This window comes from Bos indicus, chromosome 4, assembly GCF_029378745.1.
Source record: "Bos indicus isolate NIAB-ARS_2022 breed Sahiwal x Tharparkar chromosome 4, NIAB-ARS_B.indTharparkar_mat_pri_1.0, whole genome shotgun sequence".
NCBI classification, from domain to species: domain Eukaryota; kingdom Metazoa; phylum Chordata; class Mammalia; order Artiodactyla; family Bovidae; genus Bos; species Bos indicus.
Window position 1 is genome coordinate 100,687,002 of NC_091763.1, and position 27,390 is coordinate 100,714,391.

The following is a 27,390-nucleotide window of genomic DNA, read 5'->3' on the forward strand; positions in this document are numbered from 1 at the left end:
TCTCATAACCTCTGGTACCACATCACTGCATTTTTTCCCCATGTATCTTACCCATACCTTTGAAAATGGACCTTTTATTCAACTCACCTCAATTTGCCTCATTTTGGCTTGTCATCTGTTTCCTGATTACTATTGACAGTGACAGCTTCTGAGATTATTGGACAAAAGTCAGAGTCATCCAGAGGAACTGAAAGCGAATGTAACCACAGAGGGCCAGGAGAATTTTGCTTCACAGGAATGGAAAAAACAGGGAAATTAATTAGCAGGGTTATGAATAAGAAGGAGTCTTAGAAATCTGAGATAAGTTAATAAATCATTGTCATGAAATTTGTGTCAAAGATGTGTCTGTAATTTGTGACCGATCCTTTTGAGTCAGTCCCCAGCAAGGGTGCTCCTGCCTGGTGTCACTCTCACTAGTAGAAGGAGAAGGAGTTCAGTTCAGAACCAACAGGAAGTTTTACTCTTTCATCAAACAATGGATAGGCACAAGCTGCTGCTGTGTGGCAGGTGCTCTCCGGACAGGCTGTGGGTGGGGCTGCTTTATAAGGATTTCATCAGCGGGGGAAGCGGTGGAGCTCTCGCAGGTGGAAACAGCTGCTCTGCTTTTGCTCAAGGTTGCAGCGCCCAGTGCAGTTTCTGCACACGGCCGGCTGCCGCCATGTTGAATTGAGTGTCCTGAGCAGAGCACGGTCTGCTGGCTGAGGTGTCGGCAGCCATTTTGCGGTATGGACTCAGATCTCAAGTACCATCTGGGAGGCCTCTCGGCCTGGCCACCTTATGAGCCAGTGAAACTAGAAAGCACAAAGGGAAAAATAGGTTAGACTTTATTACCCACATTCTATTTCCCGGGAATTGTTAATGAGTTTTGCCGGTGACAGTGTTTCAAAGGGAGTGCCTTCTGCTTAGTGAAAGTCTCCGATTGCAGGAGGAGCTGGTGTTGGTAAAATTGGGTTTGGTCTATAAAACTGGCAGGAGCCCCTGTCTATTGTGGTCCGGTTCAGAATAGAGAAACCACATTTCCTGGAGTAGAGAAGGTTTTCATTCCTGCTGATTGATTGCTCTCAATTGTCCATTTCATACCCTCTGCTTTTCTTGACCAAAAGTTAGTCAGGCTTCTCTCTCCGTTAAAATTCCCTGACTTTTTAGCTTCTCCCAAGTCTGAACAAGAGCTGAAAGGGTGGAACGTTGCACCCGTCAGCTTATCCTGGGAACTGACTGCAGCCAAACTGTTCCTGTCACACTCCACGGGGCATTTTCTCCTGCTTGTGCAGCTGGTCCGCCTAAGTTTTACTGATCTTTGTTACTCCTCCCGTTGTCTGTGGAGGGAAGGGCAGTTTTCCAGCAGTCGCTTCCCTCACGGCTCGGCTCTTCAGACGGCTCTGCCACGGGCGCTTCTGCCATCTTGAATGGAAGTATCCAGCAGCGTCTCTGGCTGGAAACGCTCACCTAATGTGTCAGGTGTGTGGCGTCTGACCACAGCCTCCTGCAGGTAAGTGAAACTAGACGAAGCACAAAAGAGAGGGTTATCCCATTGCACCAGCCCCAAGCTTCCTGTATCCTGCATCGAACCTGGACTGGCGATTCGTTTCTTATATGATATTATACATGTTTTAATGCCATTCTCCCAAATCATCCCCCCCTCCCTCTCCCACAGGGTCCAAAAGACTGTTCTATATATGTGTGTCTCTTTTGCTGTCTCACATACAGTATTGTAAAGTAAAAATAAATAAATAAATAAATGTAAAAAAAAAAAAAAAAGGGTTAGACCTTGTCCCCTAGAGTTCATCTTCTTTTCCCCAGGGACTCCAGCGGGCTTTGGTGCTGGTGCTCAGTTGCTTAGTCGTGTACCACTCTTTGAGACCCTATGAACTGTAGCCTGCCAGGCTCCTCTGTCCATGGGATTCTCCAGGCAAGAATACTGGAGTGGGTTGCCCTTTCCTTCTCCAGCGGCATCTTCCTGACTGGGATCGAAACTATGTCTCTTGCATCTGTCTCTTGCATTGGCAGGTGGATTCTTTACCGCTGCACCCACCTGGGAAGCCATAGCAATGGGCTTTGCTAGTGATAAATTCATCATTTATTTATATCTACAGTTAAGATCATGAATGAAAACAAGAGGTCTTACTTGGTTGATACAAGAATCAAGCGTTCCATGATGACCTTGTTGACATTCTTTTTAAGCTCCATAGTCCAGCATTATCATCCCTGCCAGCACCTTCATGAAGGGTGATTGGTGATGGCTTTTCCATGTTTGCATGGGAGTAGCCTCTGGGCTCATATTTCTGATCTTTTACTCACTCTTTCATTAAGTTACTCATTATTTCCTGGTTAATAAGTCTGAACTTTTCACTCAGAATATAAAATGTCATCTTTTTTTTAAATACCTTTAGTTATTTTATCCACTTTTCTATAAATAGTTTTAAAATGAAGAAATCAAAAGGAAATAAGCAGATGAGACAACAGCACTTATGTAAATAGAAGAGGGTCAGTTTATTGTTAGAAGATTAGACAAAGAGAAGCAGTTACTTAAATGCATAATAAAACATTCTGCTCTTGTCTGTCCCTGCTAAGAATGCTTTCCACTTATACTGGGTTCAGCTTAGGCATACTAGAATGAGTCTTGTGATGATAAAAATAAACACAAGCAAAATATATTGCAAATAAAGGGGAAATTTTGGCACTTTTTACCTTACCCACAGAGCTATAGAGAATAAGCATATAAATAAGCATATTTATATGACCAAAACTTAGCAGTTTACAGTACATGATTTATTTGTTCAGCAAATACTTTCTGAGTCCCTACTATATGTGAGGCAATGGCATTATGCTAGGTGCATAGCTGTGAATAAATTGTGCATACATCCCTTTTCTCATGGATCTAACATTGTGGTTGCGGGTGGACAGTCAATGAAACATGAGTTAAACATACAGTATGCTAAACAGTGGTTGTTGGAGGAAGTCTTTGAGAGGACTTGACCCCTGGTTAACCCATGAGCTGGACTCAGGCAATTGGAGGCTCCTGACTTCCTCCACTGTCCTTGGAATTTACACTCTGTCTACTATTCCCACAGTCAGAGCCACTTTCAAGGACTCAGCCTTGAGAAAGTAGTGTGTGGTTGGGACCATCTGGACTGTATAAGTGACTGAATCCCCTTAAATCCTCTATAAAAACTTCTTTTAAGATTCTGGCAGTGGATGTGGAGTTTGTCGTCTTGTGGTACCCAAGACAAGCATTGTAAGTAAGTTCCTTTGCTGACTAGAACTTCTACCAGTCTGGACTGCTCTGCCTTTTTCTTTGGTCTCTTTTTGCCCTCCCTGTATGGGGGCTTGTTTGATAACCAACAGTAATAAGAGCTCTAGAGAAAAATGAAGCAGGGAAGGGAAATAAGAAGTAGTAAGGAGAAGAAGCATTGCAGTTTTATAAGGGAGTAACAACAAAGATCTCCTGGAAGAGGTGGTATTTGAATAAAGGCCAAAAGTAGAAGGAGATGCCTATTGATACATGGTTATCTGTGGAAAGCGTAACATTGGAAATAGCTAGTCCAAAGCCTTGAGACAGAAGCTTCTCTGAAATATTGACAAAACAAAAAAAGCAAGGATATTAATATGGTTAAAGTAGAGTGAGTGAGAGTTTTAGAGAGAAGGAGCTTGTGTAGGCCTGAGGATGGCAAAAAAAGAGCCAGACAGTAAATATTAAAACTTTGCAGGATGCTTAAGGTCTCTAGAATATATTGTTCTTCTCCCATTCCTTCTGCTCTTCTTTCTCTTCCTCTTCTTCCACATTTGCTCCTGCTTCCCCCATAAAAATTTAAAAAGGATTCTTGGTTTGTGTGCTATAGTGTTCTGGCTAGATTTGACCTGCTGGCAGTAGTTTGATGACCCCTGCTATAGCTTACTTTAAGGGGATGGAAATCAACCATGCTTCACGAGGGCCAGTTCCACTATACTCATGAGAATAGAGTGTAGACAAAGACAGAAGCAGAGAGACAGCAAGTCACATCAGTTACCCAGCCACAGATAATGATGGCGTGGACTCGGGTGGCTGCAGTGGATGTGATGAATTAGAGTCTAGATTTCTTTTGAAAGAATTGATGATAAGATCTAATGATGAATTGGATGTAGGGTTTGAGGGCTGCAGAGACTTGGATGACTGTATATATATGTATATATTTTTTTTTTTTTGACTAATTAGAGGAAGGAGTTACTGTGCATTGAAACATGCCATCCTGATGATAAGTGAGAGGAGGAACTGAAAACTGAACACTGAACTTGGGAAGAAGAGGCCATTGCTATCTTTGAAAGTTTTAGTGGTGTTTTGGGGAGTTAAACCTGCTTTAATCAGGCTTTGGGGGGAACAAAGAAGACATAAAACTTAAAAAAAATTTCTACTTTAAAAATATCATAGGAATTAGGTGATAAATGAAAGGGGAGGGGAGTTGAAGTCTTTAAAATGACTTTTTAGGATAGTAGAAATTATAGGAGGTTTGTGTGCTTATAAGAGTGTTGCTTCAGTGAAGGGAAAGTTGATACTACAGAAGAGGAGAAATGCTGGAATGATGTCTTTGAGTAGGGGAGAGAGGATGGGACATAACCAACAGATGGAACAGGAGGACTTAGCGAAGAGTTTAGACACTTCAACTGTCATAACAGGGAGGACAGGAGGAAGCAGATATAGGTGGGTGGGTAGATGTATGGTGAGAAATGGTGGAAATCTTTCTTCTGTTTTCTTAGTGAAAGAGAAGGTAGGCCATCAGCTGAACATAAATATTGAGGAGGAGGGGCCATGGGTTTGAAGTGAATAACTTGTGAAATGGTTGTCTGTGAGGAAGTGTTGAAGGGTTGCCAGGAAGGGTCCATTTGAAGTTAGTGGATATGCATTGAATGTAAGACTAGCCAGCATGCCCGTAATTTTCTCCAAACACTTTCATCTGCAAAATAGCAAAAGCACTGGATTTAACCAAGTTTGTTGAGAAAAGAAAAGGTCAAAATATTGGAGGTGAATATAAGGAGTGATTATAATTTGAACCATGATATATCATGTGATGAATGAGAGAAGTAAAAGACTGAGGGAAAAGGGGCAGTGAAGGGGAGGCAGGATTAATGGATTATAGGTTCCAAGGGGGTTGAAGAATATTACAAGCTAAGACATTGAATAGAGGGAGCTAGAAAGATGGGAAATGGTGGACGGAGAGTGGGATGTTTAAAATTAGATTTGAGGGGGTTGTAGTTTTTGGTAAAGACAAAGTCTGGGATATGAAGTTATGGGTGTGGTAGGGTAGGGAATAAACTCATTTTAGAGAATTGAAATTTTGAAATAAGCATTTACATGAAAATTTAAACCATGAAGCATTGTCTCAAGTATATTGTTACAGAAAGTGACAATCAGTCAAGAGCTAAAATCTTTGAGGAATAAGCATAAGTGATACTGGCAACGATTTATAACAAGGAGAGATATGATAGTATAACTACAGAAGAATCAAAATTTGTTTTACTTAATGTAAATTTGTTTTGCTTATTTTAATGTTTGTAGGGGAAAAAAGGAGCAGGACATTCTAGCAAAAGCAAGGGGACTATGATCCCGGTGTTAGGGAGGGAATGAAGACAAAATAGACATTAATTGTTAGGGCTGCTGGGTAAGTCAGGTTTCAGTAGAAGTCAAAAAGGGAAATATAAAAAACAGATGGAGAATGTGGTAAATTTTGCTGATGGCTGGCTATGAATTTCCAGAGTTAAGAGTGGATGAGTTTGAGGAGTTATGGAGAAATGAAAAGATAATGAATTTCTAGGGAATTAGAGATGCAGGTTGAGAGGTTTAGGTTGGAAGTTGAGGTTGAGGGGTTAACCTGGGAGTTGTGAGCTTCCTTTGTGACAGAGGAAAACAGTTATAAAGAGCACTGTGATCTTAGTGTTGTTAATCTCAAGGCAATCAGGACTGGGCTGCTGGGAGGGGAGGAGTAGGCATCTTGTCAGGAGCATGCAGAGATTTGGGCTTTGTTTTGCTCCTTCCAGCGAGAAACGGAGGGTGGAAGATGATGGGGGAGTGGTCTTGTACAGATTAATATGTGTGGGTATTTAAATGACAATGTAATTAATAAGAATTATTGTCATAAAATTACCTTTTTTAAAAAGTTCAATGTCATCATCATCTTGTCTGTAACAATGATATATCAATTAATTATCCTCTTTCAGGTATTATAAATAGAATTTACATAAACTTTATATTGTTGACTTCTCACAAAAGTGCTCGGAAGAAGATATTATGAACTCCATTTTAAAGTTTTTAAACCGCAAACAACTGAGGTCAACAAAGATTGAGGGGCCTGTCTGGGTCTCACAGTGAGTGGTAAAGAAATCAAACCTGGGCCATGTAATTCCCAAATCACTCTTTCTGATAATATCTGCTGCTGCTGCTGCTGCTAAGTCACTTCAGTCGTGTCCGACTCTGTGAAACCCCATAGACGGCAGCCCACCAGGCTCCCCCGTCCCTGGGATTCTCCAGGCAAGAACACTGAAGTGGGTTGCCATGGCCTTCTCCAGTGCATGAAAGTGAAAAGGGAAGGGGAAGTTGCTCAGTCGTGTTCGACTCTTCTTGACCCCATGGACTGCATTCCAGGCAAGAGGACTGGTGTGCGGTGCCATTGCCTCCTCTGGATAATATCTGAATCTCCACTAAACCACAGGCCCATTGTCTCAGTTTTCAATTGTTTCACTTGGATCTTTTCTCTTTGTGACAACAGTTAGAAATCTATACATGGTAGATATGTAGGCCTTTCTGTTGATAGAAGATTTTCTGAAGATGGTATTATTTAGAGAAAACTAAATATTAGCTGAAAAAACTCTATTTTATTAGTGATGTCAAAAGTAATAATATCCTCTAGGCTTGGTACAGTCCAACAGAAAAAAATTCCGACTTATGGACTAATTGACTTTTGCCATAATTCAAGCAGGTAGAGATTTCCATGATCTTTGCTTAAAAGATAATGTAATTATCCTTGCTTTTATTTATATGTCCTGCTTGCTGTTATCTTCAAGCTACTCCCTTCATTTAAATGCCCTTTTCAGTCATTTATCTTTGGACTTTTTCTAGTGATTAATGTTGGGCTAATTTAATATGTAAGTTTGAATTTGATTAACCATGGGACCAGTGACCCACTACTGTAGATATTACAGAGTGACACCATACAAAGGCATTTCTCATCACAGCTTAATAAATAATAAACCTCCACTATCTTGAGCAGCAGTATCTGTTTTTGAAACTGGCTTTATCATTTCTCTCTTTTCAAGCTTGAAGTGGCAGAGAATCTGCTCAAACCAAGATGCAAAAAGACTTGCTTTTGAAATTAAAAAAGATTCACATGTTTCACACATTTCAAAACTTTCTGTATTCTATTTGGGTAAAATTACTTTCTTTATCTAGGTTTCTCCTTTCTCACCTTTCCATATTCTTACTCACATTTATGAGAACTCTTCCATCTTAAGCACTTCATATAAATTGAATATATTTCAAAATTACAAAAAGGAAAAAATTGTGTTTTGTTGATCATCTTCTCCACTTATTTTACCCAAAAATCTACATGATGGAAATAGTATTCTAAAACTAATAAAATCATCACCATCAATCCAAACATGACAAACTATGAGCAAACATAGATCAAAAGCAAAGCATTCAAATGACTCTTTTCTGTCAGAGGAATAACTATCTCATTCAAGACTATAGTATTATTATCTTCCAAAACTATATAATCCACAAGACTATAATACTATCTTCTTTCTTTGGAAGTGTGGCATTGAGATTTATAATAAGAAATACATATGTATATTATGACTGAGTGACTTTCACTTTCATATATATATATATATATATAATAGTCTTTGTCATTTCTGGCACAAAGTTCCTAAGCCCTTTGGAGTGTTTTGTGCTAAGAGCTATGAAGGAGTCTTTGGCTATGTTAACAAGGTGACTTTTGGAAAGCCCTTTGAGGCAATATTAGGACTAGACTGGTTGCCAGGGAACCAACCATATGATTAGTGTTGGTACTTTTAGAACCCCGCCTGCCATCACAGACTCTGGGGAGGAGCAAGGGGTTGAAAGTTAAATCAATTGCTAGAGGTCAGTGATTTAATCAACCACGACTATGTAACAAAGCGTTCCCCCTAAAAACACAATAAACAAAAAGACCTCTGAAGGACAGGATCCATAGAGCTTCCAGGCTCATGAGCAGGTGGAGATTTAGGGATAGTGGTGCACCTGAAGAGGACATTGAAGATCTAAGCTCTGCCCTTTTCCTTATACCTTGCCCCATGCATCCATACGTCTCTTCTACCTGGCTATTCCTGAATTATATCCTTTCTTATTGGAGTATAATTGCTTTACACTGTTGTGTTAGTTTCTGCTGTACTCACTTCTGCAAAGTGAGTCAGCTATATGTATACATATATCCCCTTCCTCTTGGACTTCCCTCCCACCCCACCCCTCATCCCACCCTTCTAGGTCATCACAGAACACCAAGCTGAGCTCCATGTGCTTATAGCAGGTTCCCACTAGCTATTTATTTTACACATAGTAGTGTATATTTGTCAGACTTTCCTGGTAGCTCAGCTAGTAAACCGCACTCCAGTACTCTTGCCTGGAAAATCCCATGGACGGAGGAGCCTGGGGGGCTGCAGTTCATGGGGTCGCGAAGAGTCGAACACGACTGAGTGACTTCACTTTCCCTTTTCACTTTCATGCACTGGAGAAGGAAATGGCAACCCACTCCAGTGTTCTTGCCTGGAGAATCCCAGGGACGGGGGAGCCTGGTGGGCTGCCGTCTATGGGGTCGCACAGAGTCGGACACGACTGAAGCGCCTTAGCAGCAGCAGCAGCAGCAGCAGCAGCTGGTAAAGAATCTTTCTGCAATGCAGGAGACCCCGGTTTGATTCTTGGGTTGGGACGATCCCGTGGAGAAGGGATAGGCTACCCACTCCAGTGTTCTTGGGCTTCTCTGGTGGCTCAGATGGGTAAAGAATTCCCTTGCCATGTGGAAGACCTGGGTTAGATCCCTGGATTGGGAAGATCCCCTGGAGGAGGGCATGGTGACCCGCTCCAGTATTCTTGCCTGGAGAATCCCCATGGACAGAGGTGCCTGGCGGGCTGCAGTCCATGGGGTCACAACGAGTCGGACACAACTGAGCGACTAAGCACAGCACAGTGTCAATCCTATTGTCGATCCTAATCCTAGTTCATCCCGTACTCCCCTTCCCCCCATGTCCACATCTCTGTTTTTATGTCTGTGTCTCTACTCCTGCCCTGCAAATAAGGTCATCTGTAGTACTTTTTTTAGATTCCAGATATATTGGTAATCTAGGCACCCCACTCCAGTACTCTTCCCTGGAGAATCCCATGGACGGAGGAGCCTGGTAGGCTGCAGTCCATGGGGTCGCTGAGGGTCGGACACGACTGAGCGACTTCACTTTCACTTTTCACTTTCTTGCATTGGAGAAGGAAATGGCAACCCACTTCAGTGGTCCTGCCTGGAGAATCCCAGGGATGGGGGAGCCTGGTGGGCTGCCGTCTATGGGGTTTCACAGAGTCGGACACGACTGAAGTGACTTAGCAACAGTGAGTAAAATGTTTATCTGAGTTCTGTGAGCCACTCTAGCAAATTAATTGAACTCAAGGAGGGGATTGTTGGAACTTCTGATCTGTAGCCTGTAGGTGAGAAGTACAGGTGACAACCTGGACTTGCCTCTGGCATCCTAAGTGAGAGGGGGACAGTCTTGTGTGACTGAACCTTTAACCTGTGGAATCTGATGCTACCTACCAAGTATATAGTGGAAGAATCAAATTGAATTCTCAGATACTCTTTTGGTATCTAAGAATTATTTGCTGGTGCTGTGGAAACCATCCACCAATTTTGAAATTGGTGACCAGAACATAAAAAGAGGAAATTTCATCTTATTGGGCCCAATCATGGGAATGATTTGAGGATTTCATATTAGAGGAAATATTAGGATCCTATGAAGCAAGAGGGAATTGAAGACATAAAAATACTTGGGGTCTTGGTGAAAACTGTGAAGAATGCTGATAATCAAAGTCTAGCTGGTCAACAATAGTATAATTTGCAGGACAGAATAGGACAGCTAAGATTAGTAATTATTTCTGAACATTAGGTTCATATTTACAACAGCATAATTTGTCTTTCTTACCCTTTTCCAGAGAGACAGGGAGCATATTTAATTTAGAGACTATATTTTATTTATCTTTATAAAATGGTGGAGACCCCACAAGATCTCCCAACTATTCTTTTAATCAGTTGTTTATATATATATTCTATCAGGAATAATTTCATGTCTACTGGATATGTCAGGCACTCTGCTGTGTCTAGAAATAGAGAAATAGTTCATGGACCCTATTATCATTCTCTTATTCGCTTGTTTACTCATTGATTTAGCAAGTATTGATTAAAAGCTCATTATTTGTCAGGTATTACTTTAGGCATTTAGAATGCATCAGTGAATAAAATGTAAATCCTTGCCCCTGTGAAGCTTATATTCTAGAAGGAATAACAAAAAATAAATAACAAAAGAGATATTATGTGAAAAAGTAAAAATACTATGATGAAAGTGAGTATATTAATGTGAAGAAGCACAAGAGGGCTAGTGTTGGAGTGAGCTGCAGGCTGTGATTTTAAGAATGGTAAAATCTTCTCTTTTGAGAAGATGACACTTGGGCACAGACCACAGAATGAGTTATTCATGTGGCTCTCTGGGGAAAGGATATTTTAATAAGAGGGACACCCAGTGAAAAGGCCCTGAGATATTATGATCCAGTAAGATAAGGCAGAAGTAAGAAAGTTTAGAGAACTTCATGATGTGGGCCCTTTCTGGATGTGGCTTTCTCTCTGCGTGAAATGGGGAGCCATGACAGAGTTTGAGCAGAGAAATATAAGCTGACTGATACTTTAAAAGGATCACTCTGGTTGTTGTGTTGAGAATGGAATACTTAGAATCAAGAGGAACCAGTTAGAAAGTTACTGCAGAAATCCAGACTCATATTGGTAGCTTGGGCTAGAAAAGTAGAGAAGGGGTAGTAGGAAATGACTAGATTTTGCATATGTTTTGAAGGTAGAGCCAAGAGAGTTTCTCGATGAATTGTGTGTAGGTTACTCAGACCGTAATGCGTCTGTCTACAATGCAGGAGACTGGGGTTCGATCCCTGGGTTGGGAAGATCCCCTGGAGAAGGAAATGGCAGCCCACTCCAGTATTCTTGCCTGGAAAATCCCGTGGACTGCAGAGCCTGGTAGGTTACCATCCATGGGGTCGCAGAGAGTCGGACACGACTGAGCGACTTCACTTTCACTTATGATATAAAAAGAAATGTCAAGGATGACTCTAAGGTTTCACAGATGTCTTAGATTAATGAACAAGAAAATCAATAGTTAATATGTAGTGCAAATAATACTACAGGTATAAGTACGGTCTGGGCTTCCCTGGTAGCTCAGTGGTAAAGAATCCGTTTGCCAGTGCAGGAGGCAGGAGTTTGATCCCTGCATCAGGAAGATTCCCTGAGAAGGAAATGGCAACCCACTCCAGTATTCTTGCCTGGGAAATCCCACGGACAGAGGAACCTGGCATCTACAGTCTATGGAGTCGCAAAAGAGTTGGACATGACTTAACAACTAAACAACATAAGTGTGATCTGCTAAGAGCCTTGAATTGGTATTAACATATTGAAAGTAGACATGGCACTAAGGAAGACTCTCTAGAAGAGTTACTATTTGTACTGACTTTTGGTAAGATAGGCAGGTGCTTATGAGCTGAAGGAAGTAAGGGCAGATAATAATGCAGATTGTAGAGAAAGAAGTGAGTAAAAAGGCTAGAAGAATCAAGGAATACAGGTGAATGGATGAGAGAGGAGAATAGAAAAGTAGACAGCAGGAAATCATGCGCAACTTATATACTAAGTGCAATACCTTAAGCTCTGTCAAGAATTTCAAGGATAGCCTGTGGAGTGTGTTAAGCAGAGGTATGAGATAATTGATAAAAAGTTTTAAAATACTGTGTCAGAGAAGATATGAGCAATAAGTTCAGTTACAATACTAAGTAAGAGTGTGGATAGCCAAGTTAAAATGATTAATAGGGCTGACTATATGCATCTGAGCTCTGGAGAAAGGTCCAGTTGGGGATTTAGGATGGAGAAGCATAAGCATATAGGTGATAGCTTAAGCCATATATTTGGATAATTTCACTTAAAAAAGAAAGAAGAAAAACATAGTGCTGAGAACAAAGACAAGTAAAGTACCAACATTTAGAGGCAGATAGAATGAAAGGAGGCCTTCCCCAGTGGCTCAGTGGTAAAGAATCTACCTGCAATGCTGGAGCCACAGGAGATGCAGGTTCTATCCCTGGGTCAGGAAGATCCCCAGGAAGAGGACACAGCAACCCCTTCATTACTGCTGCCTGGAGAATCCCATGGACAGAGGAGCCTGGAGGGCTGCAGTCCATAGGGTCACAAAGAGTCTGAAGGTCACAAACAACAACTGATGCAACTTAGCGGAATGAAAGGTGTCTGTAAAGAACACATGAAATGGGAAGAGCGGAAGGTGTTTCACAAGAGAGGATGCCATAGAAAGGTGAGAATTTTATGAAAGAGAAAGTGATCAGTAGCACTGTGTGCTCTGGACCCTCGGGAGAGGAGGTAAACATATCCCTTTGGGTTGCCATTATGACACTCCCAAAATGTTGTGCTTTATGATCCTAGAAGACAATGTAGAAGCTTCTGAACAAAGAGTGTGAAAAGTCAGTAGTCCTGAGAAAAGCTAAACATAGACTCCCAATTCATAAAATGGGTCAACATTTGTAACTCCAGGCAAATTACAGTAATTAGATACAGGAGTTCAATACATTTAATTTCTTTAATCTTTTCCTCTAAGAATATCTTCTCTCTGTTTTTATATGTGTGTTGCTATTTTAACAAAAATATATGTGTTTTGGTAGTCAAAACCTGGGATTTATTTCTCTGTCTTCCTATGGAAGAGGTATTTTTTTCCCCCCTCCTGTGGCAGAAACACAATTTGAAGAGTAAAAAGCATTCATTCAGTATGAGTGAATAAAAATAAAAACAGTCTCAGTTCAAAAGAGATGACTAGTCATTTTAAATCTTGTCAATTGGTGGCAGATACAGTGTATTAATAGGACACAGATCCCCTTGATTTCTAACCATGGCACCTATTTGTAAATAATGCCACTGTATAAAAGGAACATGATAAATAAGTGAAAAGGTAAGAACAACACATTTTTTTTTTCATAGAAAACTAACTCAAAATAGAATCCCCTGCTAATGGCTGGGTCAGAAGGGCCACACTGTATATAGTATTCTAGAAATATCTTTGTTGCTGTGGGCCTGCTAATCACTTTTTCCAACTAATATACTTGTTTTCTTACTTTTTAATTTACACTTCACATCTGTCTTTTAGAGATAATTGTTATTATAATTTTTTCTAAAAGTATGAATAATTCTAAAAATAGACCAATGGAATACATAGAAAATATCCCAACTTCTTGTCTAGCAGGAGGAGTGGTACAAGTTAACATTCTACATGACAAAAAAGATAACAAATGCCTGCAGGATAAAGAAGTAGAGCTTAAATTAAATCTGCGTTAACTTTAAAAAGTGTGTGAGAGAAATGGCTTTGTTAGGAACATCAAAAATACCAAGTATCTCTAAGTAGATGTGACTAAGAATAGATTTTCATAAATACATTATCCAAATGATCCCTGACAGCTAGTACATGGAAATGATAAAAAACAAACATCTACCATAAACATTTATTAACAAAAAGTTTTTAAAGCTAAGAAAGTTCTTATTATAATGTGCAAAGCTACACTTTAAGCAAATAGTTGTTTTCCACGTCAGTATTTCACTGTTTGGGCTTCCCTGTTGGCTCAATGGTAAAGAACCTGCCTACCAAGCAGGAGACAGGGGATGTGGGTTTGATCCCTGGGTCAGAAAGATCCCTTGGAGAAGGAATGGCAATCCCCTCCAGTGTTCTTGGCTGGGAAATCCCACAGACAGAGGAGCCTGGTAGGCTACAGTCCATAGGGTCAAAAAGAGTCAGACATGGCTTAGGGACTAAACAATGTTTCACTATGCTTACACTCTAAGATATGTATTTACTCTTCTGACTGAATATAAAGAATATAGACCAGAACCATTAAGATCTTACTTTTATGAACACCTTGTTCCTGTCCTCATTTTTTCTTTCAAGTCTACAATGTGTTGTGTGCTTGAACTGTACTTTCCAGCAGCCTCTGTCACCTGTCACCCATCTCTGATGCTCTCCCACCAGACTTTTCTGGATAGACACCGGAGGGTTCAGCTCAGTTCACTTCAGTTCAGTCACACAGTCGTGTCTGACTCTTTGCAACCCCATGGACTGCAGCATGCCAGGCCTCCCTGTTCATCACCAACTCTCAGAGCTTGCTCAAACTCATGTCCATTGCATTGGTGGTGCCATCCAACCATCTTATCCTCTGTTGTCCCCTTCTCCTCCTGCTTTCAATCCTTCCCAGCATCAGGGTCTTTTCAAATGAGTAAGTTCTTTGCATCAGGTGGCCAAAGCATTGGAATTTCAGCTTCAGCATCAGTCCTTCCAATGAATATTCAGGACCAATTTCCTTTAGGATGGACTGGTTGGATCTCCTTGCAGTCCAAGGGACTCTCAAGAATCTTCTCCAACACCACAGTTCAAAAGCATCAATTCTTTGGCACTCCGCTTTCTTTATAGTCCAGCTCTCACACCCATACTGGACTACTGCTGGAAAAATCATAGCTTTGACTAGACAGACTTTTGTTGGCAATCTCTCTGCTTTTTAATACACTGTCTAGGTGGGTCATAGCTTTTCTTTCTAGGAGCAAGCATCTTTTAATTTCATGGCTGCAGTCACCATCTGCATGATTTTGGAGCCCCAAAAAACAAAGTCTGTTACTGTTTCCACTGTTTCCCCATCTATTTGCCATGAAGTGATGGGACCAGATGCCATGATCTTAGTTTTCTGAATGTTGAGTTTTAAGACAAGTTTTTCACTCTCCTCTTTCACTTTCATCAAGAGGCTCTTTAGGTCTTCTTCACTTTCTGCCATAAGGGTGGTGTCATCTGCATATCTGAGGTTATTGATATTTCTCCCAGCAATCTTGATTCCAGCTTGTGCTTCATCAAGCCCAGTGTTTCTCTTGATGTACTCTGCATATAAATTAAATAAGCAGGGTGACAATATACAGCCTTGACATACTTCTTTTCCTATTTGGAACCAGTCTGTTGTTCCATATCCAGTTCTAACTGTTGCTTCCTGACCTGCATACAGATATCTCAGGGGGCAGGTTAGGTGGTGTGGTATTCCCATCACTTGAAGAATTTTCCACAGTTTGTTGTGATCTACACAGTCAAAGGCTTTAGCATAGTCAATGAAGCAGATATTTTCCTAGAACTCTCTTGCTTTTTCGATGATCCGACAGATGTTGGCAATTTAATCTCTGCTTCTTCTACCTTTTCTAAATCAAGCGTGAACATCTGGAAGTTAACAGTTCACATAATGTTGAAGCCTGGCTTGGAGAATTTTGAGCGTTTCTTTGCTAGTGGTGAGGTGAGTGCAATTGTGAGGTAGTTTGAACATTCTTTGGCATTGCCTTTTTTTGGGATTGGAATAAAAACTGACATTTTCCAGTCCTGTGGCCACTGCTGAGTTTTCCAAATTTGCTGGCATATTGAGTACAGCACTTTAGCAACATCATCTTTTAAAGTTTTAAATAGCTCAATTGTAATCCTATCACCTCCACTAGCTTTGTTCGTGGTGATGCTTCCTAAGGCCTGCTTGACTTTGCATTCCAGGATGTCTGGCTCTAGGTGAATGATCACACCATTGTGGTTATATGGGTCATGAAGATCTTTTTTGTATAGTTCTTCTATGTATTTCTGCCACATCTTCTTAATATCTTCTGCTTATGTTAGGTCTGTACCACTTCTGTCCTTTATTGTGCCCATCTTTGCATGAAATATTCCCTTGGTATCTCTAATTTTCTGGAGATTAAGACTTTGATATTAATATTGTGATATTTATGCAGCAGCCTAAAGGCCAGCTGTCCATTTCTTGCTTTTTTCTCCATCCCAGTGCTGGATTTCCTTGAGGAGCACAAGCTTTCTCTAGAGATCCAATAGTACCAAACTTAAGCACTGGAGAAGAGCAAGTCTTAAATTTGGAGTAAACATAGATCCATAATCCCTGCTCCACCTTTGTTTCCTGATTCCTGTAGCTTCTTTCACCTTTCATGTCATAGGCACAATAACTTCATTTATTCATCCAAAATGTATTGAATGCTAGTTCTGTACCCTTCTTTTTTTGTGTGCTAAGGGTGCAGTGGTGAGTAAGATTCAACATAGTGAGAAGAACAGAGTCCTGAGTTTCAAGGAGGCTTACAGTCAATGGTGTGGAAAACTGTGCAGGCAGTTTCTTTGCTGTCTGAACCACCAGGGAAGCCAGATAAGGAAGAGCAGTGGGAAAATATGTGGAGAGCTGTGTGCTACAGACAAAGGGCTAAACATGTACTTCTTTTGTGTTTCTCTGGGAGGCCAAGTTCTGTATTATTACTATTCTCCCACTGGGCTGTTCCTAAGGTCTAGAATCTGAGATATGTTTAAGTTCAGCCTGATGTTATATAGTTTTTGTATTTATTTTCAAATGTCCCTAAATAATTACCTGTCAAACAAAAGGGCATCAGATTTTGAAAGCCCTTTTCTATTGTCATATCCATATCCAAGAAGGCTTTCCCATTGTTCATAGTAATTCTTCTTTTTGGAAACTTACCTAGCATTTTGTTCCCATTTTATGGCAAGTTTTCTTATTCTAAATGCTATAATATTTGTTTTCACTCTTTATTCTTGATTTCATGAATTTGAGAGTCTGATACAATATTTTTCAAATGAAACAGACTTATGAAGTTATTTCCTTTTGCTCTTTCATACCACATATACTCTTCCACTTACATAAAAAAAAAAGGCTAAAACCAGCCCAGCCTCCAAGACTAGTCTTTGTAAATAATACAACAGAGATGTTACATTCAACATAGTCATCAGGTATGAAGCTGGAACTTATTCTGAAGCTTAGTTGGCTATGAAAGGTAGGATATTCATCCTCACACTCCTTACATATGGACTATTGACATTTTTCTGTCTTATGTTATAAATCCAGTGCAAAGTGAAAGATAAGTCCTCCAGCTGAAGATTTGTGATCAACTTCATAAAGCAAGAACATGTAACTTTGTTTATGTCAGCTCTTAGAAAGTGATTACATCTGACAGAGATGCGGTAGGGGTGGGGGTGGTGGTGAAAAAGGTGGTATTACATTTCAATAAGCATTTGGAAATCTTTGTAACTTAAGGCTCTACAAATAGACCTAACCAAAAATGGAAAAGTTGTGGCTATTTGTGATGGATATTCCAGCAGTGATATATTATGTTCTTTTGCATTTTTGTTTATTCAGCTTGATGGAGGATATAAAAAGGTGCTTTTGATTAAGCACTTTAATATCTTATATTTAGAGAGTACCTTTCACTCCAGAAGTCTTAATAAACTATGTTTATAGAGCTTTATAAATCTTAAAAAGTATTAGACTTTTCTTTACTGGGAATGGTAGGAAGTCATCTGTGGTAGACATCTGCCCCACTGAAAGAGGTGAGAAATTCAGGTCAAGCTCACCAAGGTAGATTCAGTTGGTACAGAAATCTACTAAAATTCTAGCTATTGGACAAATCCTGCCTTGGCTTGTGAGTTTGAGGAGGGAGGAGTCAGGTGAGAAGATGAGTTAATCTGTTTAATTAATTGATTAATCTCCTATTTAGATAGTTGATATCGAGCCTCTTTGTTCTTGCTAGTGAGTGAGAAAGGTTTCAAAGTTTTGGTATTTCCTGTCTGAAACCACGAGCTCATTCCCATCAAAAAGTAAGAAAAATGCTTCATGAATTATCTACTTAAACTTTTCTAAGATATTTTATTAGGACCCATTTATCCTATAGTTAGAATGAAGAATAATGGTACACATTTATGATTGTGTGTGTTGTTAGTTGCTCAGTCATATCTGACTCTTTGCGACCCTGTGGTCATTGGGTTCATAGTATCAATATGAGTCACTGTTCTTATAAAAGTTTCAGGTGCTCATTCTTGACAACTAAAATAAACAACCAAAATACAGCTAATTAGCTATAAGAATGGAAGTAAAATTGTAATCTACAAGCAATATATTTATTATCATGTTCTTGAGACTTTAAGTGGCATTCAATATTTAATATTCAGTGTGAATTCCCTCTCTCTGTGTCTGTCTTTCTGTCTGTCTGTTTCTCTCTCACACACACACATCCCACCCTTATCTCTAATTGAAGGAATCCTAAATCAGGATTCAAGAGACCTCTAGGTTAATCTTGGTTTTTGTTGCTAATGAATTTTCTGGTCATCTCTCTCCAACCTTAGTTTATATTACTATCAATGGAATGCAGTAATGGAGAAAGCCGATATATTATGATGTGTATGTATGTGTGTGTGTGCGTGTGTTTGTGCTCAGCTATGTCCAACTCTTTGCGACCTCATGGACTGTAGCCTGCCAGGCTCTTTTGTCCATGGAATTTTCCAGGCAAGAGTACTGGAGTGGGTTGTCATTTCCTACTCCAGAGGATATTCCCAACCCAGGGATCAAACCTGTGTCTCTTGTGTTTTCCTGCATTGGCAGGTGATTCTTTATCACTGTGCCACCTGGGAAGCCCCATGGTATGTTAAATATATTAATCATCTGAGGAATTTGCATGACTCATTCCAATCTCACTAGTCAAGTTAAAATTCTTCTTGGTCCTATAAAATCATTTCATAATCTAAACTTTACAACTGCATTAATCTTTTTAGACTACTATGTTATCTCTTACTGCATGAAGTTAGGCATGAATGGATTTATGGCATGAATGGAAATTGGGCTATAAAAGCTGCCCAATTTCCATTGAAAACTTTAAAATTCTGAATTATTTAGTACTTATCTACAATACATTCAGTTGAATTGAAGAAGACATCAAATTCTAATAATAATAAAATACTATTTTTTAAGCATCAAAAAATACTTTATCTATATTATGGAAGGACATTAAGACCTACCTTGAAATAGATCTAGGGTATAGTTGTACTCTTAGTCAATGCTTCAAGCTTCCATATATTCAAATTTATGTAAATAACATAACTGTCATATTTGGGATGTACTATAGCTGTTTAATTTATAATGGTGACTTTTCTCCCTCATTTCCATTACTTTGTTTTTCAGGAACTAGCAATGTAACTAAGCTCTGAAATTTGAAAGTTCATATTTTGAATCAAAAGATTAGAGCAGTATTTATAATGAAGTAAAATATCATAGTTTGGAGGAAAACCCCATGTATGCTATTTCATTATATTATGACAGGTATAATTTCAGATGACATGTATGTTTATCTTGTTCTTCCAGGAAAGCAAAACAATCTAATGCCTTGTTCACACTGTTTAAAGACAGCCAACTCCACTTTCTTTGTTCCCTATTATATTTCTCAGAAAATTGCTTGCATAAGAACTCCCCTAGATAACATTGCTATACATTAGGAAATGGATTTTGCCTGTACACTTGGAAACAACTGATCCTGCAGGCTGGATTTCATGGGAAAATAAAAAATGAAAAAAATGTATTTTGATAAAGTTAACTGGGCTAATACAATTTCTAATTTAACTGTCTGTGTAAAAAGCAGAGCTATCACTTTGCCAACAAAGGTCCATATAATCAAAGCTGTGGTTTTTCTAGTAGTCATGTACAGATATGAGAGTTGGATCCTAAAGAAGGCTGAGTGCTGAAGAATTGTTGCTTTCAAATTGTGGTGCTGGAGAAGACTCTTAGACCTTTGGACAGCAAGGAGATTAAACCAGTCAATCTTAAATATTCAACCCTAAAAATTCAATCCTAAAAATCAACCCTAAATATTCATTGGAAGAACTGATGCTGAAGTTGAAGCTCCAATACTTTGGCCACCTGATGCGAAGAGCCAACTCATTGGAAAATACTCTGATGCTGGGAAAGATTGAGGGCAAGAAGAGAAGAGGGCAGTGAAGGATGAGATGGTTAGATAACATCACCGATTCAATGAACATAATTTTAAGGGAACTCTGAGAGATAGTAAAGGACAAGGAACCCTGCTGTGCTGCAGTCCATGGGTTTGCAAAGAGTTGGACATGACTTAGTGACTGAACAGTGACAAAAACAATGCTGATCTTATTTAGTGTCATGGATTGCGAACAGTTGGGTTACAAATGATGGAGGCATCTTACTGTAATAATCCATTTTACTGGGAACGCCTGTACTTATGAAAATAATTAAAGTTCAAATAGTCCAAATAAACAGTTTTTGAGCCCCTATTGAGAGAGTCCTATGTTGCATATTCTGTAGAAAACAAAGTTAAAAAGCAGAGACCCCGAGTGTACTCTCTTATCTAACTTATTTTATTCTGAATTTTAGTAAGCCTAGTTAGTTTATATAAATAATTGTTCTCCCCAGAGGTCAATGACTATGTTTCATCATAGTGTTTCTCTTTTAACCCAAGTATCGTAAGCAGTTTTCAGTAGGTAGATAAATATCTGGAACATGAAAAACTTGGAAGATTTAGTCTGAATCAGGTATATTTGTACTTGATTTTCAGATTTATATAAAGGAACATATTGATAAGGCATGTAATCTGCCAAATTAGAAGATATGTAGAATGGTTTCTCATCGTCTATAGATGAAGTCCAAAAATCTTTGACACCCAAGAGCCTTCATGTTTTGCCAGTTCCTGCATACCTACTCTCAATTCCATGACTTCCTCCTATGTACTCCATACTTTAGCCATGTTGAATTATCTTTTGGTGATCATACATCCTGATTTATCCAAAATGGACATGGCTTATACCTGTTTTCTAGGTATAATTATCAATAACTCCACTTTTCATTTCTATGAGTACTGGTTTATTTCAAGTGTGTACCTACACTAATTTACATATTTCTTTAATGGATCTGTAGTGTTTCATGCTTCTGCATATTTTGTAAAATTACTTTTAGAGCTTCTGCCTGGCCATATATGAAAAACATTTGTGTACATGTTCAACCTTTAGGTCTTTTCACATGCAGCCTAGGTGTTTAATTCACTCAAAGGTTCTGGGAGCTTCAAGTTTCTTAAGAGCTGTCTAAAACTAGAAGAATCATGGAGGCCTGGTTGATTGATATATTCCCTAGAGTAATTCTATTGATTTCATTGGAACAGTTCAAACACTGTGCCTTTCTTTGAATAATTCTAGGAACACTGGGTTTAACTTGGTTGTTAATTTAGGACTATAGTGGTCCCCGCTCAGACTGTTCTACAAGGATCCAAAAACATGGCAGAGTCAACTTATTACTTTTTCAAAGTATAACCTGTATTATTGCTGTGTGTTCAGTACTCTAGGAATTCCTTTATTTATTGTAGTAGTGTTTTCAGAGTAGTGCTAGTCTCTTCTGAGGGAACTAAGAATTTCAAACCAGAAATCACTGAGGGAACAGAATATACAGTTGGAGAACTAGTAATTTTAATAAAACTTAGGGTAGTTTCTGTCTACTTGCACAGATAAAATGCTGGCACCCAACAGGAACAAATCCAGTACATCTGCATGGTCAAGTTACTTTGATTTATATGAATGTGGATATGCACAAATTTACTGAACTGAGCTCCATGACATTACCTTCATCCATGATTTTATGTCTGTTTGCCTCCCACTCCCTGCCTTTGATTTTTAGCTTTCCACTTGAATAGTAAACATTTATTTTCTCCTTTGGCTCAGGACCTGCAATTCCTGTCACAGTTAATATAAAGCACTTGCATCTGCTAAAACAGCAGTGCTGCTGTGAAAGCCTGTAGTTCAAACAGTTTCAATTCTTCTTTTTCTCTGCCTTCATTTTTAGTCATGAGAATATAAGAGTGCAAAGTTCACAGTTCTTAAGGTGCTAGGGGAATCATTCATTCTGCCTTTGCCTGTAGAACTAGGAGAGCTGGAGGAGACCCTGGATGGTTTCATATGCGTCAGATGCACCTGGGGGGCTATCAGATGGGTCTGCGTTTTGTCTCATAATATGAACGTGAAAAAGACTGTCAAAAATATTGTGAGATATATTGGCCTTATTGTAAAGTGAGAGAGAGCTTCAAGTGTAAAATCATTCAGGAAAAATCATTATTCTTATTAATTGTGACCCAAGGCATGTGTGATCATACACATGTGATGTGTATGTAGTGTGTATGTGTGACCATAGACTGTCCCCTGTAAAGCAATTAAGAAGAATAATTAAATCAAATTAGATATGGTATGGAAGATAATTTTAAAATTACTGACTTTTTCAGATCCATGATGTTTCTGTACCTGGAGATCTATGTGCTGTTTTGTTTTCTGCTGTTTATTTCTATTATAATAGAATAATAACAGAAATAGAAAATATTCATAAAGATGGAATATATACACACACACACACACACACACACACACACACACACTATGAGTGACAGAAGAATCCTTAATAAAATGTAAATGTTGGATGAGAGATAATATGCTTATTATTCATAGAATTATGAAGTTTATATTTATCAAAACCCCAAATAACAAAACTAACTTGGTCTTGCTTTTACAAGTGCTATTTGGGGATGGAAAGTTTATTTCCAAAACTAAAGAGAAGGTTAGGGAACAAATGAATGACGTTCATTTGTCTAGAGTCTATCAATAGTCAAAAGCCATTACTATCCCTAAACTTAAAAGGACACAGAAAGAAAGTGATATCTGTTAAGAGATCTGAAGCTGTTGAGGGGAGAGCTTCCAACAGGAGCTGGAAAACTGGACCACACTGAGAAATTAAGGAGAGGGACTTTTATTAGTCTGGGCAGCTATAACAGAATTCCATTGAGCAGGTGGCTTGTAAATAACAGAAAATTTTTAACATAGTTCTGGAAACATGACATCAAAGATTGAGGCACTTGAAAATGGTGTCTGGTGAGCCCCTTGTTCTTGGCTCACAGGTAGCTGTCTTCTTGCTGTAAGCTTCACATGGTAGAAGTCAGGGAGCCTTTTTAAGCATCCTTGGTTGTTGTTGTTGTGGTTCAGTCATTAATCTGTGTCTGAATCTTTGCTACCCTATGGACTGCAGCATGCCAGGCTTCCCTGACCTTCAGACAGGGTTTGCTCAAACTCATGTCCGTTGAGTCGGTAATGCCATCCAACCATCTCATCCTCTGTCACCCTCTTATCCTGCTCTCAGTCTTCCCAGAATCAGGGTCTTTTCCAGTGAGTCAGCTCTTCACACTAGATGAAGAGCCAAAATATTGGCACTTCAGCTTCAGCATCAGTCCTTCCAATGAATATTCAGGACTGATTTCCTTTAGGAATGACTGGTTTGATCTCCTTGCAGTCCAAGGAACTTTCAAGAATCTTGAAAGAATCAATTCTTCAGTGCTCAGCCTTCTTTATGGTCCAACTCTCACATCCACACAAGACTACTGGAAGAAACATAGATTTGACTCTATGAATCTTTGTTAGCAAAGTGGTGTCTCTGTTTATTAATATGCTATCTAGGTTTGTCATAGCTTTCATTCAAAGGAGTAAGTGTCTTTTAATTTCATGGCTGCAGTCACCATCCACAGAGAGTTTGGAGCCCAAGAAAATAAAATCTGTCACCGTTTCCACTTTTCCTCTTTTATTTGCCATTAAGTAATGGGACTGAATGCCATGATCTTAGTTTTTTGAATGTTGAAATTTAAGCCAGCTTTTTCACTCTCCTCTTTCACCCTCATCAAGAGGCTCTTTAGTTCCTCTTCATATTCTGCCCTTAGAGTGGTACTATCTGTTTATCTTTTATAAGGGCACTAATGCTATTCATGAAGGCTACACTTTTATGACCAGTCACTTCCCCCCAAACTTCATTTCCAAAAACTATCACATTGGGCATTAGAATTTTAACATGTAAACTTTGGGAGGATACAAATGTTTAGTCTATAGCAGAAGGGAAAGTATCTGCTCTATCTCTTTCCATTCTTAGATATCCTGCTATGTTTCTCTTTAACTAACTCTAGTTAAAGACAAAAGAAAAGGAATCCCATATAAGTAAACCCTTGGGGAACAATTCTTTGGGGGTACAGAGCAGAACTGAGAGAACTGAAACGTTCTTTGAGTGAAGGAAGGGAAAATGAAGTGTCCTAGTCTCAGCGTAAAGATACAATAATGTTATGACTTTGCTGTTGTTCAGTTTCTCAGTCATGTCCAACTTTTTGCAACCCCATAGACTGCAGCATGTAGGCTTCCCTGTCCTTCCATTTCCCGGAGCTTGCTCAAACTCATGTCCATTGAGTCAGTGATGTTATGACTTGGGTATTATTATAATTCCCATTTTATAGATGCAGAACCTGAGTCTAGGATTGTTAAATAATTTTTCCGAGGTCACATAGCTAATTGGGCTCAGACTACTGCCTTGAATTTATGTTTCTTACTCAATACCCAAGGTTAGTGACTGTGTTACATTGCCATTGCAATATTAATATTTTCCATTTGATTATCTCTGTAAAAATATTTAATGAAACTTTATATATGAAAATAAAAATTTATGGATGGATGAACTAAATCCAAACCCAAATATAAGAAAAAGCAAAGACTAGATATATATGGAGGTAGTATAGGGAAAGTCAGTATGTACTGCTTTAATCTTCTTCATTCTCTTCTTCTATTGCATGTTTTATTTCTTACTTTCCCAGCAAAAGCTTAGAGTTACTGTCACATCAATCCTAAATTAGCTTTTGCAGGCTAAGGGCCTTAGGCACGAATGTTTCTGTAAATTGGATAGAAAAAGCATTGCAGTGGTCCAAAGGCTCCCAAGTCAGCTTGAATTTCCAGCACACCTTGGACCAGAGCCTAAACTGCCAGTCTGGGATGTGTGAGTGTAAGGGAAAGAAGTTGAAACTGTCTCTTATTTCATATTTTCAACATTAAACAGAAACCAAGAGGGAAATGGTTCCAATATTTTATCATGTGTATTACTTCTAATCCATTCTAAGCTGACAATGTCATATAAATGAACTATAGCAAATGAAATTTTCTCAAAGTGAAAACCAAACATCGTGATCTTGATATAAAATGTAATGTAGTGTAACTATTATATCTATTATTTCAATGAGTAAATATTTTTTCATAAAATGTAGGAGTAGTCAGTTCTACCACCATTTAAAATTAAAAATTTGGATTATTTTAACTCTTAGTATAGTATGACATCATGATAAACCATAATCCAGAGTTCAGTTCATTTAATTTAGATTTTATTGTCAATATTCAGTGTCAAATAGTAGAGCCCTAAAAGGATGATAGAGCCAATGGCCATCATTAAGCACTAAACAGAGTTCATTAGCACCTAAAGAGATGAAACAGAGGAAGGAGGGGCCCTCCAAATAGATGGCTTTTCTTAGTGTGTTATTTAAGGGCTCATAAAGGAAGGGAAGTAGAATGTGCAATATCAAACAAAGGAGCAAAGTAGAGACTATAAACAAATAACTGGTGCTTTATAAGAGTAAAGTATCATGCTTGCTGGGAGAATAAAGCAGAATACTTCTTTAAAGATCGAGTGTAAAATCATTCAGGAAAAATCATTATTCTTATTAATTGTGACCCAAGGCATGTGTGATCACACGCATATGGAAGGCCCGTGTGCTGGGCAGATGGACTGGCAAGAGCAATGCATTGGTAGGGGAAGTGGCAGGTGATGCCCTTTGCTCATAGGGATCCTGTCAAGATATTAGGGACAAGTAAATACCACTGACATGTACTAAAAGACAAGCAAAAAATGGTGGGAGAAGAGGAAGTTTTCCAAGCCAAATCAAGAAAATGGAAAGGGAAAGTATGTATTCTCTAGGCATTTGAGATGTGGCAGGAGAGTGCAAGTCAATGTCAACTCCTCCTTGGTGTTACATTTCTTGGAAATTAATTCAGTCAAAAGATACGTGAAATTTTGCAAATTAATTTTACAAAATCTATAAATAAGTTGCACTTAACCTCTAAGTCCTTGCTATTTTTACTACTATATAGATATCTACATGAAAAAAATGGGTATCTAATGATCAATGCAAATAAATAGAGGAAAACCACAGAATGGGAAAGACTAGAGATCTCTTCAAGAAAATTAGAGATACCAAGGGAACATTTCATGCAAAGATGGACTCGATAAAGGACAGAAATGGTATGGACCTAACAGAAGCAGAAGATATTAAGAAGAGGTGGCAAGAATACACAGGAGAACTGTACAAAAAAGATCTTCATGACCCAGATAATCACGATGGTGTGATCGCTCACCTAGAGCCAGACATCCTGGAATGTGAAGTCAAGTGGGCCTTAGAAAGCATCACTACAAACAAAGCTAGTGGAGGTTATGGAATTCCAATGGAGCTGTTTCAAATCCTGAAAGATGATGCTGTGAAAGGAAAAGTCAGCAGTGGCCACAGAACTGGAAAAGGTCAGTTTTCATTCCAATCCCAAAGAAAGGCAATGCCAAAGAATGCTCAAACTACCACACAATTGCAGTCATCTCACATTCTAGTAAAGTAATGCTCAAAATTCTCCAAGCCAGGCTTCAGCAATACGTGAACCATGAACTTCCAGATGTTCAAGCTGGCTTTAGAAAAGGCAGAGGAACCAGAGATCAAATTGCCAACATCCACTGGATCATGGAAAAAGCAAGAGAGTTCCAGAAAAACATCTATTTCTGCTTTATTGACTATGCCAAAGCCTTTGACTGTGTGGATCACAATCAACTGTGGAAAATTCTTCAAGAGATGGGAATACCAGACCACCTGACCTGCCTCTTAAGAAATTTGTATGCAGGTCAGGAAGCAACAGTTAGAATTGGACATGGAACAACAGACTGGTTCCAAATAGGAAAAGGAGTATGTCAAGGCTGTATATGGTCACCCTGCTTATTTAACTTATATGCAGAGTACATCATGAGAAATGCTGGACTGGAAGAAACACAAGCTGGAATCAAGATTGCTGGGAGAAATATCAATAATCTCAGATATGCAGATGACACCACCCTTATGACAGAAAGTGAAGAGGAACTCAAAAGCCTCTTGATGAAAGTGAAAGAGGAGAGTGGAAAAGTTTCATACATGATATTATACATGTTTCAATGCCATTCTCCCAAATCTTCCCACCCTCTCCCTCTCCCACAGAGTCCATAAGACTGTTCTATACATCAGTGTCTCTTTTGCTGTCTCGTACACAGGGTTATTGTTACAATCTTTCTAAATTCCATATATATGCGTTAGTATACTG